General features: G+C 37.8%; 1 non-coding gene across 1 annotated transcript; it reads right to left on the bottom strand.

The window, feature by feature from the left end:
- Positions 1 to 13,973: 13,973 nt before the first annotated feature.
- On the bottom strand, positions 13,974 to 14,080 carry LOC140873575 (small nucleolar RNA R71). The gene has a single exon (XR_012148079.1). It is a non-coding gene; the product is annotated as a small nucleolar RNA R71 (small nucleolar RNA).
- Between the last annotated feature and the right edge of the window lie 5,909 nt (positions 14,081 to 19,989).

The following is a 19,989-nucleotide window of genomic DNA, read 5'->3' as shown; positions in this document are numbered from 1 at the left end:
TGGTGAAAAAGTTTCATCATAGTCAACACCTTGTCTTTGAGTATAACCTTTTGCGACCAATCGTGCCTTGTAGGTCAGTACCTTACCATCAGGCCCAAGTTTTCTCTTGTAGATCTATTTACACCCTATTGGAACAATTCCATCGGGAGGATCTACTAAAGACCAAACTTGGTTTGTATGCATCGAGTCTATTTCCGACTGCATAGCTTCAAGTCATAAGTTCGAATCAGCATCAGAAATTGCTTCCTTGAAGTTTCTTGGATCACATCCAATGTCAGGTTCACTTTGATCCCCTTCAAGAAGCAGACCATATCGAGTAGGAGGTCTAGAAGTCCTCTCGGATCTTTTAGGAAGAGGCGTGTCAATTATTGGTTCCTGAGGTGTGGGATCGTTATTTTGTATCTTGGATTCTTCTCGAATTTCTTCGAGTTCCATCATCTTGCCTTTCTTATCAAGTAATAATTCCTTCTCCATGAAGGTGGCATTCCTCGAAACAAACACTTTTGTTTCAGTAGGATGATAGAAATAATATCCGATTAAATTCTTTGGATATCCTACAAAATAACATAAGGTGGATCGACTATCCAACTTATCTCCCACTGTCTGCTTCACATAAGCAGGACATCCCCAAATCCTTAAGTACGAATACTTAGGAGTTTTCCAGTCCATAATTCATATGGAGTTTTGTTCACTGCTTTAGTGTGGACATTGTTTAACAACAATACCGTCGTTTCAAGTGCATAGCCCCAAAACGAAGGTGGGAGCTCAGTGAAGCTCATCATAGATCGAACCATGTCCAACAAAGTTCGATTGCAACGCTCCGAAACGCCATTTAGCTGAGGTTTCATAGGAGGAGTCCACTGAGAGAGAATCCCATTCTCTTTTAGATAGCCCAAAAACTCGGTACTTAAGTATTCTCCACCTTGATCTGATCGAAGTGCAATCCTACCTAGTTTGTTTTCTACTTCAGCCTTGAATTCTTTGAACTTTTCAAATGATTCAGACTTATATTTCATCAAATATAAATACCTGTACCTAGAATAATCATCAGTAAAGGTAATGAAGTAGGTGTGACCATATTTAGTACCAATACTAAATTGGCCGCAAACATCTGTATGGATCAAATCCAACTGATTTTGACTACGCTCAGGTTTTCATTTGAAAGGAGTTTTATTCATTTTTTCTTTTAGGCAGGACTCATAAGTTGGTAGAGAGTTAATATCAGACATATCAAACATGCCCTCTCCCACTAGCTTGTTCATCCTCCTTGAGGAAATATGACCCAGCCTAGCATGCCAAAGGTTTGCCGGGTTTTGACTATCATTTTTTCTTTTATTTGTTGTTACCGGTTTATCAACATAATTAATTGGTACGTCTTTTAATTTTAAGTTATATAGATTGTTTTCAAGTTGTTTACATCCAATCAAACATTCATTCTTGTAAATATTGCAAATCTCATTCACAAAATTGCAAGAAAAACCATCTCTATCAAGCATAGAAACATAAATAATTTTTTTAACCAAATCTGGCACAAATAAAACATCTTTCAAAAATAACTTAAAACCGTTCTGCAAAACTAAATAAACGTCTCCCACAACTTTGGCTTCAACTCTAGAACCATTTCCGAGCCTCAACTAGGTCTCACCCATCCTAAGCTTACGACTTCTTGTCATCACCTACAAATAATTGCAAATGTGAGATCCACATCTGGTATCCAATACCCAAGAAGTAGTATTAAGTGAAACATTTATTTCAATATAAAACATACCCTTTGCAGTTCGCAACTGCTCGAGATATTCTTTGCAGTTACGTTTCCAATGACCGGGTTTCTTGCAGTGATGACAAACATCTTCATATTTGTTCACGTTTGAAGCCTTTGTCTTGTTCTTATTCTTGGGTCCAGTTTTCTTGGGTGGGGCAGAACGTTTCTTACCCTTTGCACTTGGTCCCTTCTTAGAGTTAGAAGAGGATCCTACCAAGAGTACCGGTTTATCTTTTTTTAATGTGGCCTCTTATGTGACAAGCATATTGACCATCTGTTCAAGGGTGACCTCTATTATGTTCATATTGAAGTCCATCACAAAACCATCAAACGACGAAGGAAGAGAGAGAAGTAATAATTCCGCATTCAGTTCATGCTCCAATGTCAGATCGAGTGTTACCAACTTTTCAATGAGCCCAATCATGTGTACCCCATGCTCACGGACCGAAGTACCATCTCGCATGCGGCATGTCATGAGCTCTTTGACAGTCGCATACCTCTCGGATCTCGACTGAGCTCCAAAAAGTTCCTTGAGCGCCTTGTGAATGTTAGCAGCATTCACTGCATCCTCAAATCGCCTCTGAAGTTCATCAGACATCGAAGCCTGCATGTAGCTTTTGGCCTTGATATCATGGTCCCACCATTTATCAAGTTTATCCAACTCTTCTGGACTCACATCAGTCGGGGCTTCCTTCGGAGGAGACTTTTCTAACACGTAGAAAGCCTTTTCCAAACTTAGAACAATCTTTAACTTACTGAACCATTCCGTATAGTTTGCGCCAGTCAGTTTGTTTTGTTCGAGAATAGAGTATAGTGGATTGCACGAATTCATCATAATGAAATACTGAAAAGAAACAGACAATAATCAGTGATTGCTTAATTAATTTACTAAGACATAAAATAAGGTGAGATTAATTTTATAAATCACACTCCCACTATTTTAACGATTTCACTACCCTCTAGTGAAAACGAGAAATTGGTTTCCTTAGTGGGAACATGGAGTACAATTGACAAACCATAGTCCCGAATAATATCAGCCAATCATAATTTTCAAAGGGTAGAGCCCAATTGCTTCCAAAGCAACCCCCATGTTTTTTACCTCATGTCCAATAAGAGCCCAATAATATGACGCCGTTTATTGTGACATGTCAAGATTACCCATCAATATTAAGTCGCCATGTGGATCCCCAATAATATGATCCAATCCCATGGGAGTTCCACCCAACTTACAACATGTGTCGATCCAATGTAGAGCTTTCCGACGAACGGGCCCCCCCATTAATATGAGCCGGACCATGCCCGCGGGTAGCATCTCATACATTGATCGTTGATGGAAAGTAGGAACATTTAAACAATATTTAAATTCCCTTTTGTTAATCTTGATATCAATTTTAAAACATATTTAAAATGAAGGATTTTAATTTTGAAAATTTGTCTCATCATTTAATATTTGTATGCTTGCGGTATTCATGCAATTTAGTCTAAACATACATACAACAATAATATCAAATATTATATAAAGGATGATCGATGCCTAGATCTAATCGACCCGTGATTGCCAATTAAGAGTCTAAGTCCAATCCTAAGTGTTATGCAAGTATGCAATGCAATCCTATTACATTGAACTTCCAATTTACATTTCTTCGATCTTTATTTGTTGCTGGGCCCACCATTGTCTTCAAATCTTTATCTCTCACTAAGTCTAATAAATTTACAATAAATTTTGATGACAAGTAGGGGATACATATTTAAGGGTGGAAACGGGCCATAAACCAGACCCACTTTTATTACAAATTACAAATCAAATTTCGGCCATAAACCAAGCCCATTAATAAAACCCAACAACAATAATAAAAACCAAATGTAAATAACCTAACATACACCTACAAAATTGGTCATGACAATCGATCATCCTTTTATCCAATAATTAATTCAATAATTAAATCATTGGATAACATGCAATGACAACATAATTAAAAAGATAAAATCAAATTTTATCTTATATCTCCATAAGATCATATCTTATTATCAATTGTACCAAAATAATTAATTTTATAAAATCTAATTTAACGGATAAAACTTATAAATTTTTCAAAAATTCAAATTTATCCAAAAATCAATTTTAAAAATTTTGGACTCAAATAATTTGACCCGATGCCTCGTGGTTTAATCAAAACAATTTTTGATCGAACCAAAAACTAAAATTTCAAAAATTTAAAACTCTAAAAAAAAATCAATTTTTAATTTTTCGGGCTGCCCGGGAACGCGCCCCAACGTGGGGCAGGGCAACCCCACGTGGGGCATGGGCAGCCCGTCGCTGCACTGGGCAGCGATCATCGCTGCCCGTGTTGCCCATAAAATTTAATTTTAAAAATTTTGTTTTGTTTTTCAAAAACCGAGGCCAAAATTTTGTACAATCGATATATTTTAATCGTTTGATCTGAGAACAACCTGTCTCTGATACCACTGTTGGAACACGTTTTCAGATCAGTCAGATCTGATACCCGGAGCAGCGGAAGTTTAAAAATTTTTCTTTTCTGATATGGAACGATTCCATATCATGGTATCAAATCCTTACGATTAAAATAAACAAGTAAAATAATAATAACAATTATAATTTTACCTCTTCAAGATATGGCTTGAACTATGGACTCCAACAGATTAAATTTGCTCTTGTTGTAGATCCCATGAACCGATGACTCACTCGATCAACTCCTGAATTAGGTCCACGAATAGAAAACTGAAACCCTCTGATTGATTGCACTAGAAATCAATCAGATGTTTATCGAAGAGATTTACAAATTTGATCTGTCAATTCAGAATGTCATTTTCGAAAAATCACAGACTGAATTCTCTCACAAAAGGGAGACAGAGTTCGAAAATTCTCCTTAGAATTAATCTAGGATTTTCAAAAACTGTAGATGTGCCTGTGTCTGTTTCAAAAATCCCATCAACTCCTATACTTAATTGCTGTACTGGACTAATTATATGTCTAATAGGACACTTACACCTTAGGGCCCATTAGTCATAACTTAAGCCCAACAAGCCAAGTCTGTTATTATAGAAATTAATATAAAATTCATCATGACTCCGATTGATAAACTAATTTCACCAATGTGCACAGAAACCATTTCTGCACCTTTTAAAATCAAGATAATTTTTCTAAATCCGAATTCAGTGATTTTCAAAAATGCCCATCCCTATGTCATTTTAGGAAATTCCACACCTTTTAGTTAAGAAGTCCAACTTCTCTTTCGCCAAATTTAACTTTTTAAATTCAACTATCTCAATGGGGATTAGAAATCCATTACTTGTGTAACCCTCAATGGTTCAGGGATATATCTAGCCGTGGGCTCACAACTCCTTGTGACTCGGAACAACAATTTCCGACTTACCCATCGAATCATGGTAAGAGCGCCTAGCAACATCGCCCCATGATTCCCTAGGTATCACTGATAGTGCCTGTAAGAACCAGTAGGTTTTGGTTAGCATACAGTACGGTCCCTTCATACATATATCCCGATCGAATCAACAACCATTGGTACATCGAGAGTTGTTTCAAATTCGATAACTATACAATGCATCTTGAAGATCAAATAGTGACATCGTATGTGCTACTAGGAAACCAAGTAACCTAAAGCACATCATGTACTCTGGCCAGAGATTTGTCACACTAATATCTCCTCAAATCGCATAGGATATCCACACTCGAAAGCGTGTGATGAATCCTTGACAACAAAGCATTGACTCCTATATGTGTCGTAACTGTACCCAATCTCGATACCTAATGACCCTCATAGAGTCGGTAAACGAGTCAAAGTACAGTACTAACATATAGAGTCTCCATGATGTTTCAAGTAGTAAGGACTAATGGTGTACAACCAAAACCGCGGACTTATCCACTCAATTAATGATAACCACTTGGAAAGTCCGAATAAGGTAGTTCGATCATCCATCATATGAATATCCATTTCCCTGCTTCGAACATCTCTATGTTCTATACCAATGAAACGTGGTACTAGGCATCGCAAATGCTAGTCTCATTCTCGAGCGATCCTTATCCTTATTAGCGGATGGCTCAATTGACTAGGAACTATTTAGAATATACAGTGATTATAAGATGTGTTTCATGATAGTCATTCAATTCTACTATCACATCTTACATGCACTGTAGTATATTCAAGGTCTTTATCTAAACATCGTATAGTACGTCACAACATAATAATATGATAAAAGATAAAGTAAATGCCAATATAAAAGTGTAAATTATATTAAACCAAGATTGTTTACACATTGAGTCACAAAAGCCCTTAGCCACAATTTGGCTAACCGGGCACCCACTCTTTCAAAACCATGTATTGAACAAAGTGCCCTGAGTGCAGAAGTGAATAAAGATATAACCAAGTTATGGCATATTAGACTTGGAGACATCAGTGAAAGGGGAATGGTTGAGTTAAACAAGCAAGGAGTTTTTGGTAAGGACCACATAAGCAAGCTGGATTTCTGTGAACATTGTGTACTGGGGAAGCAAACTAGAGTGAAATTCAAAAGAGCTAAGAACAGGACTAAAAGTACATTGGATTATATACAATCTGATGTATTGGGGCCTGCAAGAACTCAGACACATGGTGGTTCTAGATACTTCATAACATTCATGATGTTGGTGTGTTTATTTGTGCATGAGGCATTTCATGATTCTTGATATGGTTTTGAGTGTGAAGGTATACTATTGCTTATGAGAAATATTTTAAAAGTTTCTAATTCTTGCTTGGTTTTTGTAGATAAGAGGCAAGATTTGAGGACAAATCTTTTTGAAGAAGACGAGTCTGATATAAATCTAGAAGGCGCTCAAAGATTCATATTGTTCCAAGAATTTTCTCGTGATTTGCCGTCAAGAATTGAAGGATTTGGGATCCATGGAAATTTAGTTGAAAAACAAGGAAATAACTTTGGATATTATTGTGATATTTTCCAAGACCAAAAACATCAAGGAAGTGAAGAAAATATTGAAGAAAAGTAAAACATACAAAGCTGGGTTCGAAGCTACTGCGCGCCCGCGCCATACAGATGCGCGCCCGCACTGCCGAGTGAAGCTTTTATGAAATCTTGCGAACGTGAAGCGCGCCCGCTCCACATTATCGCGCGCCCGCGTCGTTCCTGTGCAAGGCCAGTGCTCCCGCGCGTCCGAGATTTTCACACACCGAAGGTGTTTGTGTGTGTTCGGGGATTTTTGATATATTTTGTTATATTGTGTTATTTTGAGTCTTATAATTCTATTAAAAAACTTCTAGATGATATCTTTGATATCTTTAGATATATTTTGCATTATCTTTATGATTTTGGAATTATAATCCATCTTTAGTCTAATTCTATTAGGATTCGTAGTTTATTTCTTCTATATATTGTAAACTTCTCATTCATGAGAGACACTTAATTATGATTTATTGAATTATTGATTTATATCAATTCTTAAAATTTTTTCTAGAATTTTTCCAAAGCTTTTCTTTGTTTTTATCAAATCAAACTTATCAAAGTTTAACAACTTTGTGGAGTTTGTCAATTGGTTATCTTCTTGGATTGATAGAAACAAGTTTTTTGAAGGTTCCGTTGTGATTGATTGTTTTCTTCTCGTGATTATCTGTTGCTAGTTTTGTTGTAAACTAGAGATGGATTTCTGAAACTTACTTGTTAAAAAGATTGGGTGATGCGATCATGGATGGTTCGCGTGTTGATCGAGTGACTAAGGATCAGTTGGAAATGCCAAGAGGACAAGTTAGGAGAGGCCGAGCTCAGAAGTTCAAGGAAGCACTTCAATCCTTGATGTTGACATCACCAGAGGGCGTTAGATTTCTTGATATTCAATTTGAGGGATGTTATAATCTTATTGAGGTAAAAGGAGGTTAAGAAAGTGAAAAAATTCAAGACCAAGGTCGAAGCTGCGGCGCACCCGCGCCTTGTTTTTGCGAAGTAGCGACGCGCCCGCACGTACGAGTGCCAAATTGACGAAGATTTTGCGAAACTTCTGCGCGCCCGCGCCGTTAACTACGTAGCTTCTGCGTGCCCGCAACATCTTAGCGCGCCCGCGCCGATGAATTTTATATGCACCAAAGATGTTTGTGTGTGTGTTCGAGAATCTTAATATTTTGGCATTATTTTACTTATTATAGGTCTTTTATTTCAACTAGGAAACTTTAGGATATATATTTGATATCTTTTTGATTTATTTTGCGTTTTCTTTCAATATTTTGGGTTGTAATATAAATACTACAATATTCATTATTTTTAATAACAATTAAGATTTTCAGATTATTGATTATTCAATATATAAAATTTTCTCTAGAATTTTATTGAAGCTTTGTGCTTTATTCAAAATCAAACTTATCAAAGTTCTTCAACTTTGTGGCGTTTGTCAATCTATTTTCACTTGGGTTGTCAAAGACAGGTTCCTTTGAAGGTTTAATTGAATTATTGATTGTTTTCTATCTTGATTCTCTGTTGCTAGTTACAGGTTCAACTAGAGGTGGAGATCCAAATCTGTTACTTGTTTCAAAAGTCGGGACAAAATATTTGATTTCTTTTGTATTCGAATTGATGGTGCGATTCGTTATAATCGTTCTTGCCTTTCATTCATAAGAATTCATATCAGTTGGTATCAAATCCAAGGTTTTGAATCAAGTTAGTATCTTATCTTTTTTCGTTTTTCGTTTTTCGTGTTCTTCGTTATTCATCTTTCGTTCTTCATTTGAGTCTATTCTATTTCAAATTTCTAAGTCGTTTTTGTGTCAATCTTGTCGCCCAAGTTTTTTGTATCTTGTGCTACAAGTTATCTTGAAAAAAAAGTAAAAAATAAAAAATAAAAAAAATAATAGATAATTCAAAAAAAAAGCTTCAAAAAAAATATATTGAAGAAGCAAGATAGCTTGTGGTCAATTAATTCTTTTTCTCTTGTTCATCCTTGGGTGCAAGTCAGAAATTCAAGTCCATAAATTTCTTCTTGTTTTTGTGCAACCCATGGGAGTCAGTTTTCAAGCGTCTACAAGTTTTGGGATTTGTGAGTTTGATACAAAATCATAAAGCAAAAAGCCCTTCGACATAAATTTTGAGTGGAAAGAAAAGAGTGATTGAGTGAATTTTTTTTGGGGTGAATTGTAAGAATTTGTTAGGTAATTTTATTACTAACCGTTTCTTGCAGGTACAATGAGTTCAAATAAAGAAGGAGAGGATAATTCTAGCCAAGGGTTTTCCAAGACCCAAATAGATTATTTGTCTAAGATGGTGATGGAAGCAATGAGGGCTGAATTGGAGACGGTGCATGAGAGGATAAGTAAACTTGAAGTTGGTGGTAGTGAGGATAAAGAAAGTTTTGGTGAAAATTGGGGTAGAAATAGGAGGGATCATGAGGGTGAAGGAAATAGAAGGGGAGCGATGAGAGGGAGATACATTGAAGGGGTCGAGAAGATGGGAATATTAGTGTGATTAAGATGAAAATTCCTCCATTCCATGGGAAATCTGATCCGAAGGCTTATTTAGAGTGGGAGATGAGAGTAGAATCTGTGTTTGATTGCCACAACTACAATGATGCGAAAAAATAAAATTGGCGGTTGTTGAGTTTGTGGATTATGCTGTCATTTGGTGGGATTAATTTGTTACTTCTAGGAGAAGGAATCGAGAGCGTCCTATAAAGACATGGGATGAGATGAAACAAATTTTGCGGAAGAGATTTGTGCCGAATTATTACCATCGTGATATGTTTAGGCGGCTGCAGAATTTGAAGCAAGGCTCCAAGAGTGTTGAAGATTATTTTCAAAGAATTGGAAGTCACTATAATTCGAGCTAACATTGAGGGGGATCGTGAAGCAACCATGGCTAGTTTCTCATGTGGGTTGAATAAGGAGATTCAAGACCAGGTGGAGCTTAGACATTGCATGGATCTTGAAGAGATGATGCAAATTGCCATGAAAGTGGAACAACAATTCAAGAGGAGAGGAATGAGACGAAATCCTACAGCTGGAGTTCCATCAAATTCTTGGCATCCAAACGTTGAAAAACGAGAGGATATCAAACCATGGTACACGACAAAAACTGATAACAATAAAGAGACACCAGAGAAAGGGGTGAAAGGTAAACCTGAAACTCCTATTAATCGTTCTAGAGATATCAAATGCTTTAGATGTCAAGGGGTTGGTCATATTGGTAGTCAGTGTCCTAATAAAAAAAATTATTATTTTGAATGCTTGTGGTGAGTTTGAGTCGGAAAGTGAGGAGGAGGATTATGGTGATATGCCTACATTGGAGGATCCCGATGATGAGGGATATGATGCGGTTGTTGGGGAATTATTGGTGAATATGAGAGTTTTGAATATGCAAAAAAAAGAGGATGAGGAAAATCAAACAGAAAATTTATTTCATACTAGATGCTTTGTGAAAAATAAAGTGTGTAGTGTCATTATTGATGGGGGGAGTTGTACTAATATAGCGAATTATGTGCTTGTAGAGAAGTTGAGTTTGCCTACTATAAAGCATCCCCAACCATATAAATTGCAATGATTTAATGACAGTTCGGAGGTGAGAGTGCATAAGCAAGTGGTGGTACCGTTTTTCATTGGTAAGTACGTAGATGAAGTGTTGTGTGATGTGGTGCCTATGCAAGCTTGTTATATCTTGTTGGCTAGACCGTGGCAATTTGATAGGAGGGTCATACGTGATGGGTTTAAAAATCGATATTCTTTTACAATGAAAAAAGATTATGTTGTATTATTGCCTATGACTCCAAAGCAAGTGTTGGAGGATCATTTGAAAAAAAGAAAGAAAGAAGAGGCCGAAAAAAAGAGTGAAGCCCGAAAGTGAGATGACCTTAGAAAAAAAGATTGAGAGAAAAAAAGATGAAAAAAATTGAGAAGAAAAAGGCCGATAAAAAAAATATGTATGGCCCAAAAGAGTGAGTTGCGAGAGATTTTACATGTGCATACTCCACTTGTGTTAATTTTCTATAAGGAGATTCTCCTTAACACAAGTGATATAGCCGAAAATCTTCCGAGCAGTGTTGTTTCTCTCTTGCAGGAATTTGAAGAATTATTTCTGGATGATCTACCTCAAGGATTACCACCTTTGAGGGGAATTGAGCATCAAATTGATCTTGTGCCCGAAAGTGCATTGCCGAATTGTCCAGTTATTAAAATGGCTTAATTTGGGGGAAAATGGAATACTATACATATATACTTAAAAATACTAAAATTTTCATAAAATAATACCTTAAAATAATATTTTAAAGTCTATAAAATCCCATAAAATATTTTGGATGAAAGTCCAACATTTCGTTCGTCCACGGTCACGCCTACGCGATCGCAAAATAACATTTCTCAAATAAATTCATAAATTGCAACATAACTGGTTAAATGTCGTAATAACATTTAAAACATACAGATAAATCACATAATTCACATAATAACATATTAAAGTCATTTAACACCTTTTTAATTTATTTTAAAATGATTAAATCCCCTAGTTATGTATACGAATTTACGTGGCGAATTTCTGGGCGTTACAATTCTCTCTTCCTTAAATGAAATTTCGTCATCAAAATTTGATTTAACTTAGTCTTCTAATAACACATGACTAAACTATTTAAAAATAATTTTCAAACTTAAATCCCAAAAACAAAACTTATTTTGCATACCTAAAATTTAACTTAAATCTCAAAAATCCTAACTTGTCAAACTTACATTTAAAAATCATAATTTAATCTATAAATTTAAATATCAAACTTACATCTCATAATTTATCAAAGTTAGTTTTCTAAACGTATATCATTCTCGTCATCCTCCCGTGTAACACGTCTAAGAAACATACTGTAATTTTCATAAATTATCCACATAACCGCATTACATAACTAAGTGTTTTTTTTTTAATTTTAAGACTGTCATAACTTAAAATTCCCATTTTCATAAATCATTAAAACAAAAATCATGTGTCTCATGCATAAAACATAATTTAAAACATTTAAAACTTACAGAATGACAGTGCGGCTTCTGAGCTCCGTGTAGCAGGCTAGTCACCCTCCAAGGACCATGACTCTGATACCTGATAGGAGTCGTTTTTGTGCGTTATTTTGCATGTTTTGTGTTTGTTTTGCATTAATTTCGGTTACGTTGTGTCTGTTCCTTACCATTCTTGTTCTATTTTGTTGTTTTATTGTGTTTGTAGTCACTCCTCTGGTTTATTTATTTGTACTGCAGAAAATCACTAAGAAATGCTGATTTATAGTGAGAAGGCGTTGCACGCATGCGGCCGTGAGGAAAGCAAGAGAAGGGCTTTGTATTTTTGGAAAAAGACAAGGCGCTCGGGCGGCACTTTTCTACCGCCCGCGCATCACTCCCGTTTAAAGAAAAACCCTCGAGGCAGAGCTCAGGTGCTCGGGCGGCACTTTTCTACCGCCCGCGCGCACTCCTGTTTGAAGAAAAACCCTCGAGGCAGAGCTCAAGCACTCGGGCGACACTTTTCTACCGCCCGCGCGCACTCTCGTTTGAAGAAAAACCCTCGAGGCAGAGCTCAGGCGCCCGAGCGGCTCTTTTTTACCGCTCGGGCGCCTGCACGTAATTTTGGGAAATATTTTATTTCGGGTAATTGGTTTGATGAGGACTCTTGGGCCATATAAATAGGATGTTATTAAACAGTTTTGAGGGTTGGACACACGCACAGAGACAGGAGGAGGCGGCTCTGAATATTGAAGATTTCTCATCTCCGTTGGGATTTTTTCTCTTCATCTTTTCTGAATTTTTATGTTAAGCATTGTTTTTAGATTGAATTTTATAATGACGTTCAGTAGCTAAACTTATATTTTGTTGGAATCAAGGGGATCCGAACCCCGAAACACTGTAGTGTGATTGAATCACCGGACGTATTGAGATTTGATTTATGTTATAATTGATTTTATCATGTGTTTTTCTCTATGTTGATGATTAGCTACCCTTAACATAGATTCGTAAATTGTGAATTGCTGTCGAGAGATAGGTTCATAATTAGGACGAATGATAGAATCCATGGACTTAAAATATGCATAGAGATATGGTATTTAGTACATGTTGATAGCCATAGACCACCAGGTTGAAAGCTGTAGAATTCATAGAACGCAAAACAATCGGTCGTGATAAATAATTAGAGAGATTTAATTGTTTCACTTATTTGATTAGTTTGGCATAACCTCGAGAGAGAGTGTCAATGTTACAGGGATTTCTGTCAAACTTATGCGCATTAATTAAGTTCCAATCGTCCAGTTCAATTAGCGGGAAGGTGAACCGAAGTTCCAACAAAATACTTTCAAATTGTTATTTCTTTTAGTGGTGCAAATTGGTTTCGTGATTGTGAAATTTAAAATTATTTACATTGAGTTCTTAGTGTTAAATGTTAGATAGAATCCAAAATCAAATTTTTGATACTTTGTGAAGTTAAAAATCAAAGAAACAAATTATTATCGTTTGGTCCCTGAGGAAGATACTCGTACTCAGTATATCTTATTATAACTTGAATCGTGCACTTGCGATTATTTCGACTGAAATTGAGAGATTTTTAGAGCAAATTTAAGTGTTAGTATTCCGTCGATCAAGTTTTTGGCGCCATTGCCGGGGACTATTGAGATTTTAATTTGTTTTATTTGGTTTTTCTCTATTACAATTTTAATCACTCTTTTCCATTTGTGAACTGCAGGATTCTCTTGCAGTGCATGCGACACTCATATGAAGAATTAGTGCCTTTTGATCCAGAAATCGAGAGAACTTTTCACAGAAGAAGAAGAAGGCAACAACAAGAAGAAATGGAAGAAGAACAAGAACAAGAACAACCAGTTTACAGATCCATGATGGATCTCGCCTTACCAAACATCGAAAGTTCTAGACCAAGCATCACCAGGCCAACTGTAGCGGCAAATCACTTTGAGATAAAACCTGCTATTCTTCAAATGATTCAGAACACACTTCAATTTGGCGGGACTGTCATTGATGAACCCTATGTGCACCTCACAAATTTTCTGGAAATTTGTGATACATTCAAGATACAGGGAGTTTCTGATGACGCTATTTGTTTGCGTTTATTCCCTTTTTCACTACGAGATAAGGCGAAAGCATGGCTGACAAATTTACCTGCAGGTTCCATCATGACTTGGGATGATCTGGCAAAATCTTTCCTCACCAAATAATTTCCACCATCTAAGTCAATGAAACTAAGAACTGACATCACAACTTTTTCCCAAGGAGAACAGGAAACATTTTATGAAGCATGGGAGCGCTACAAAGATCTACTAAGGAGATGTCCACACCACCAATTACCAGATGGTCTTATGACACAAACTTTTTATTATGGTCTTTCTCACTCTAATCGTACCATGTTAGATGCAGCTGCAGGTGGAAATTTACTGCGAAAATCATCAAAGGATGGTTATGAATTAATTGAGGAAATGGCATCTATTAGCTATCACCCTTTATCTGAAAGAAGTGAAGCCCGAAAATCTAATGGGATTCATCAGGTTGATGCATTCACATCAGTGGCCGCTCAACTTGAAGTCATGAACAAGAGAATTGAGGAATTGAGTATAGAAAACTCTGTGATGCGAGTTCAAGAAGTATGGTGTGAAAAATGTGGTGCAGAACATTTCACGAAAGACTGTCAAACATTTTCTCAACCAGAGGGAGTTATGGCAAGTCATATGGGAAATCAAAATCGCCCAAGGAATGACCCATTCTCGAACTTCTATAATCCAGGGTGGAGACAACATCCAAATTTCTCGTGGAGTGGACAGAACAATAAGCCATATGGGAATCAGAACTACGACAAACAGCCTCAAGAAGGAAAATCGAGTTTAGAGCAGATGATGCAGCAATTCATATCATCTACTGAAACCCGGATGCAGAATCAAGATGCTTCAATAAAGAATCAAGAGAATCAGATAGGGAAATTGGCCAAAACAATTTCCAGCAGAGATCAGGGTACCTTGTCGAGTGACACGGAGAAGAATCCGAAGGAGCAGGTAAAAGCAATCAAACTGAGGAGTGGGAAGATAGTAGAGCCTGCACCACAGGTCGAGAAAGAGCCAGAATTGGATACATCAACAAGAATTGCAGGTAAGTCATCTATCCCAACACTTTCACCCACTTCACAAGAAAAAATTGTTGTGCCACCACCTTTTCCTGCAGCCCTGAAGAAGGCAAAACTAGATTCTCAGTTTGGAAAATTCCTAGAAGTATTCAAGAAATTGAATATTAATATTCCCTTTGCCGATGCACTAATGCAAATGCCAAGTTATGCAAAGTTCTTGAAAGAGATCCTCTCCAACAAGAGGAAACTGGAGGAGCATGCAATGATTAGTCTGACTGAGAATTGCTCAGCATTGGTGCAAAATAAAATCCCATTAAAGCAAAAAGATCCAGGGAGTTTCTCTATCCCTTGTGTGATTAATGATATTCAATTTCATAAAGCTTTATGTGATTTGGGTGCTAGTATAAATCTAATGCCTTACTCTGTGTTCAGGAAATTGAGCTTGGGAGAACCAAAGTCCACCAGAATGTCGTTACAACTGGCAGACAGGTCCATCAAATATCCACGGGGGATAATCGAGGACGTGCTTGTAAAAGTGGACAAATTCATCTTCCCTGTGGACTTCGTGGTGTTAGATATGGAAGAGGATTTGAACATGCCACTCATATTGGGTAGACCCTTCCTGGCGACAGGAAAGGCATTAATAGATGTCCAGAAGGGGGAGTTGCTGTTAAGAGTGGGAGAAGAGAAAATTTCGTTTGACGTTTTTAATGCTTTAAAATTTTCTCAGAATAATGAAGAATGTTTTCAACTGGATGTAGTGGACTCACTGTTATTTGATTATGTGCAGGATACTTTTCTGGAACCATTAGAAGCTGCACTTATCTCTGAGCAAGTGGATGTTCTCAGTGATGGAATTGAAAAGTTGACCGCATATTTGAATGACAACCAGTCATGGAGAAGAGGTGGAAAGTTTAGACTTGAAGACCTTGGTGACCAGAAGGATTTAGTTCTCCAGAAACCAAGCCTTGAGGAACCACCTATTGTGGAATTGAAACCATTACCTGTCCATCTCAAATACATGTTTTTAGGTGAGAATGATAAGTTACCTGTTATAATATCTTCCTTTTTGATAGGTGAGATGGAGGCCAGACTAATGGAGGTTCTCAAGAAACACAAGAGTGTGTTTGCCTGGAAAGTGGCGGATATCAAAGGAATCAATCCATCCTTATGCATGCACAATATTTTAATGGAAGAGAACATCAACCCATTGGTTCAACCACAAAGGAGATTGAATCCAAAAATGCAGGAAGTTGTAAAAGCTGAAATGATCAAACTTCTGGATGCAGGTATCATTTATCCTATATCTGATAGTCCATGGGTGAGTCCGGTGCACTGTGTACCAAAGAAGGGGGGAATTACTGTCATACAGAATGAGAAAATGAACTGATACCCAATAGGACAGTTACAGGTTGGCGTGTGTGCATAGACTATAGAAAACTAAATGACGCAAACCATAAGGATCATTTTCCCCTCCCCTTCATTGATCAAATGCCAGAGAGACTGACTGGGTATGAGTTTTACTGTTTTTTAGATGGGTATTCGGGATACAATCAAATAGCGATTGCACCTGAAGACCAGGATAAAACGACTTTCACTTGCCCATATGGTACGTTTGCCTATAGACGTATGACTTTCGGGTTATGTAACGCTCCTGCTACTTTTCAGAGGTGCATGACTGCCATTTTTTATGATATGGTCGAAAATTTTTTAGAAATTTTCATGGATGATTTCTCTATTTTCGGTAAATCTTTTGATGCATGTCTGCATAACTTGAATTCTGTTTTAATGAGATGCGAGGAGACAAATTTGGTACTGAACTGGGAGAAGTGCCATTTCATGGTGACAGAAGGTATAGTATTGGGTCACTGAATTTCTGAGCAGGGGATCGAGGTGGACAAATCCAAGGTGCACGTTATTCAAAATTTGCCTCCACCTACGACAGTCAAGGGAGTCAGAAGTTTCCTGGGCCATGCCGGCTTCTATTGGCAGGTTATTAAGGATTTTTCAAAAATTTCCAAACCTCTTTCTTCTTTGCTAATGAAAGATTCCCCTTTTGACTTTGATTCAAATTGTTTGCAGGCCTTTGAAGTGTTGAGAGAAAGACTGGTGACTGCACCAATACTTACATCACCGAACTGGGATCTTCCATTTGAAGTCATGTGCGATGCAAGTGACTCTGTTGTTGGCGTAGTGCTTGGCCAACGAATAGACAAGGTATTCAAAACTATTTACTACACTAGCAAGACTCTTAATGAAGCTCAACTAAATTATGCCACCACTGAAAAAGAGTTGTTAGCTGTAGTATTTGCACTGGATAAATTTCATTCATACCTTGTACTCTCAAAAATCACAGTATACATAGATCACTCTGCTATTAAGCACTTGTTGGCAAAGAAAGATGCGAAACCTAGACTGATTAGGTGGATCTTACTTTTGCAAGAATTTGATTTAGAGATCAGAGATAAGAAAGGTGTTGAAAATGTAGTAGCTGATCATCTATCTAGATTAGAATGCATTGCTGATGGTGCAACAGATGAGATAGATGACATAGATGATTGGTTCCATGATGAAAAACTTTTTGCCATAGAAAGTTCACCATGGTATGCTAATTTTGCGAATTATCTAGTCACAAGCACACTCCCACATAATCTGTCTTTCCATAAGAAGAAAATTTTTTTATCAGATGTCAAGCATTATTTTTGGGAGGAACCATTTTTGTTTAAAATATGTGTTGACTCAATGATCCGGAGATGTGTGGCGGAAGGAGAAATGCAAAGCATCCTCAGTCATTGTCATGATCGTGAGGTAGGTGGCCATGCTAGGCCAGTCAAAACAGCAACAAAGGTACTTGAATGTGGGTTCTATTGGCCCAATCTCTTTAAATGCGCGCTTGTTTGTATTATCTTGTGATAGATGTCAACGGATAGGTAATATCTCAAACCGAAATGAAATGCCTTTAAATAATATCATTGAGTGTGAGATATTTGATGTATGGGGAATCGACTTCATGGGACCATTTCCAATTTCTATGACAAAAAAATACATTCTGGTCACAGTCGATTATGTTTCAAAATGGGTAGAGGCTGAAGCTTATGCAACAAATGACGCACAGGTTGTACTGAAATTTTTGAAGAAAAATATTTTTAATCGGTTTGGTACACCCCGTGCAATCATTAGTGATGGTGGCACCCACTTTTGCAATAAACGTTTTGACAAACTCTTAAAAAAATATGGTGTCAAGCATAAAGTCTCTACCCCATATCACCCCCAGACCAGTGGCCAAGTGAAAGTGTCCAATCGAGAAATCAAACAGATTTTGGAGAAAAGTGTGAGTACTAATCGGAAAGATTGGGCACTTTGACTTTATGATGCCTTATGGGCCTATAGGACCGCGTTTAAAACACCTATAGGCACTTCCCCTTATAGACTGTTATTTGGAAAGTCATGCCATTTACCTGTTGAGTTAGAACATAGAGCATATTGGGCTACTAAGACCCTAAACTTTGAATTTACTGCTGCAGGTGAAAAGAGATTGTTGGAGCTTAATCAACTGGAGGAATTCCGCGATAGTGCTTATGATATGGCGGTTTCGTACAAGGAACGAACCAAGAGAATACATGATAGGCGCATTCGTCAGCGGGAATTCAAGAAAGGAGATGCTGTCTTGCTATTCAACTCCCGGTTGAGGCTGTTTCCCGGAAAACTGAAGTCTAGGTGGTCAGGCCCCTATAAAATCACCAGAGTGTATCCATCGGGGGTCATTGCGATCAAAGATGCCAGAAACGAGTCTTTTACGGTCAATGCTCAAAGGCTTAAACACTACGTGGGGGGGTGACATTGATTACATGCCGGTCATCACCACATTGACTGACAAAGACTAGTTTGGGGAGGAATAAAAGTCAAGCTCTCGACTTTAAATTGAGAACTACATTCTACTTTCTCTTTTATTTAATTTTGTTTTTGTTAGTTTTAGTTTTAGTTTTTTTAAAAAAAAATAAAAGAAAAAATTTTGGATGCGCTAGGACGGTTGTTTTTCGCCGCTCGGGCGCATCCCTTCTGTTTTCATGTTTTTTTCGAAAAAGGGGGGTGCGCCCGAGTGGCTATTTTCTGCCGCCCAGGCGCATCCCTTCTGTCCAGTGTTTTAAAAAAAAAGGGGGGGGGGTGCGCCCGAGCGGCTTTTTTCTACCACTCAGGCGCATCGCGCAGACTCAGAAAAAATAAAACCCGATCCCCCTTTCATTCTTTTACAATTCCCTTTCTAATTCTCTTCCTAACCCTAATCTCTCTCGCCGTCTCTCTCCCTCACTCCATACTTCTCTTTGTTCTCTCCAATTCACAGGTCCATCAATTGATTCTTCAAGTTTCGTACACCATGGCGCCAAAGAAACAAAAGATTGCCACTTCTAGGGCTACCCCATCCAACATCATAGATGGGAAATTCATCTCGGAAGAAGCTAAGGCGAGGTATGAGGCGGCCAAATCTAATAGGAATCCAATTGAAGAGAGGGGATTCAATCTCTCCGAAGAACGCACCGCCTCCCTTGGCATCGTGGCTCGAGGATGGACAAAATTTTGCCGACAACCTCTAGCGGCGATTGTCCCCTTGGTATGAGAGTTCTACGCCAATGCCGTCGAGCGTACAGATAGCACGGTTTTCGTGCGGGGTAAGATGGTTTCTTTCACTCCTGCCGCTATTAATGATTTTTTGGAAACTCCGGATGTGGATGATAGCCAATTTCAAGCATTTAAGGCTAACCCGGATTATAATGAAATTACTAATGTTCTGTGCTATGATGGAAACGTTTGGAAAGACTCAGTGAAGTTTGTGTCTTTTAAAGAAAAATATTTGCGGTTGGAACCGGCCTTGTGGTATGCTTTTCTGACTCACAGATTAATGCCGGTATCCCACACAAATGAGGTGGTGATGAGCAGGGCGGTGCTGTTGTATGCCCTGCACAAGCAATGGCCGCTCAATGTCGGATGGATTATCAACCGAGAGTTGTACACATCCATTCGCACTTCCAACATTGCGATATTCTTTCCGACCATTTTTTCTGCACTTTGTGTGCGAGCTGGTGTCCCAACCAGGGACGACGAAGAATGGTTGCACCCAACGCAGGAGGTGGATGACACTATTT

Source organism: Henckelia pumila, unplaced genomic scaffold (assembly GCF_033568475.1).
Source record: "Henckelia pumila isolate YLH828 unplaced genomic scaffold, ASM3356847v2 CTG_664:::fragment_2:::debris, whole genome shotgun sequence".
NCBI classification, from domain to species: Eukaryota; Viridiplantae; Streptophyta; class Magnoliopsida; order Lamiales; family Gesneriaceae; genus Henckelia; species Henckelia pumila.
This window is presented reverse-complemented; position numbering and strand designations above follow the sequence as displayed.